The sequence below is a fragment of the Calypte anna genome, chromosome 3 (genome assembly GCF_003957555.1).
Source record: "Calypte anna isolate BGI_N300 chromosome 3, bCalAnn1_v1.p, whole genome shotgun sequence".
NCBI lineage: Eukaryota > Metazoa > Chordata > Aves > Apodiformes > Trochilidae > Calypte > Calypte anna.
Genome location: NC_044246.1, coordinates 44,458,813 through 44,460,303, shown reverse-complemented (window position 1 = coordinate 44,460,303; position 1,491 = coordinate 44,458,813).

Here is a 1,491-nt window from a genome sequence, read left to right as displayed (position 1 = left end):
CCATGCTTGCTTCATCTATTTGTTGCCCTGTGTATCAGTGACAACTAGTTATTTGCTATTTACATGGGAAAAGGAGAAGTGCAAAGTGTAGAGATTCTTTACAAGCTGGATTTATATTATATGTGGGAAACTGAAAATTTCTGTTTGCAATGCAGTATAAAAGTAACTCTTCTAAAAACAGCACTTTTCTCTCAGCACATTCCAAGTGAATATTACTGTATAGAACCTGGCTTGGACTGCCAAACACTGAATCAAAATATATTATCTTTTCCCAGGGAGAGAAAAAATGAAATAAATGTTACGGTACAGAAGGATACAGTTCCTTAGTCAATAAACTCCATTTCTGTAGTGGATCCACATGCTAGTACACCTCTTTTCAGGGAACACTTTGAACTGCAGACTTTTTATAGTCTGCTAAGAATAATTTTTTCAAATTACTTACAACGACTAATGTTTACTGCCAGTGAAAAGTGTTATCATATTTCCCTGGGGGGTTTTCCCTACATGGACAAATTATAATTAACTCTGCATGAGTGACAGTTAACTCATGTGTCTCACATGGCCCTAAGTCAAAATACACAAAGAAGACGAATGCTTGCATAATTAAAATCGTGTGATAATGTAGACAAGCTATATTTTTTTTAGCAGCTTTTTATTTTTAGTATCTATTAAAAATTCATTTATACAAATATTTTCCTCCACTACTTCAAACCAAAGAGTAAACTTCAAGCAAACATTTTTAATCTCCTGACCATTTCCAATGCTGTTCTTTCAGGAATTCTAGAATTTGTGACAGCACTATCGGTCTGCTATGTCAGAGCCTACTAAAAGAGGGCAATAACAGTATTGGAAAATGTGTCAGTATGGGAACATAAAATACAAGGATATTTGAGACGGGCAAGAAATATATAAGAAAGTGATGAATATGTTAATGGTGGTATTATTCTTGTCTGTATGCCAAGAACGCACCTTATCGAAGAAGATCATACTTCCAAAAGCCATTAAAGCTGATCAAAAAATACAAGCTGTTGCTGTGAAGGAAATCACTATGTTTTGACATATATTTTTGTCTTGAACAAAGATCAAAAACCAAAGTAATGGAACTTTTTGCCACATGGAAAGTTTAAAGAACAGAAATACTGAAAAGTTTAATTGCATGTCTTTGTATCCTCCTCCACTGTATGCAGGGTTCTCTTAGGAGCTGGCTGGAAATGACTTGAGTAAATAAGTTTAATATATTGCATTTCTCTGGTGTTTTATGGAAACTGACTTCACTTGAAATAATTCAAAGAAAAGCTCAGTCTCACGCAGTTTATTAAAAACAATCCACTGCCACTTGTTAAGATTTACACACACCAAATCCCTGATGCAGCAGTGGAGTTAGCTGAAAAAAAAAAAAAAAAAAAAAAAAAAAAAGACATTTTAAATGAATGTTGCATGTTTTTTCCCTTTTCCCCTCTGGTCATCTCCTGTATCCCATGATATGCTGCA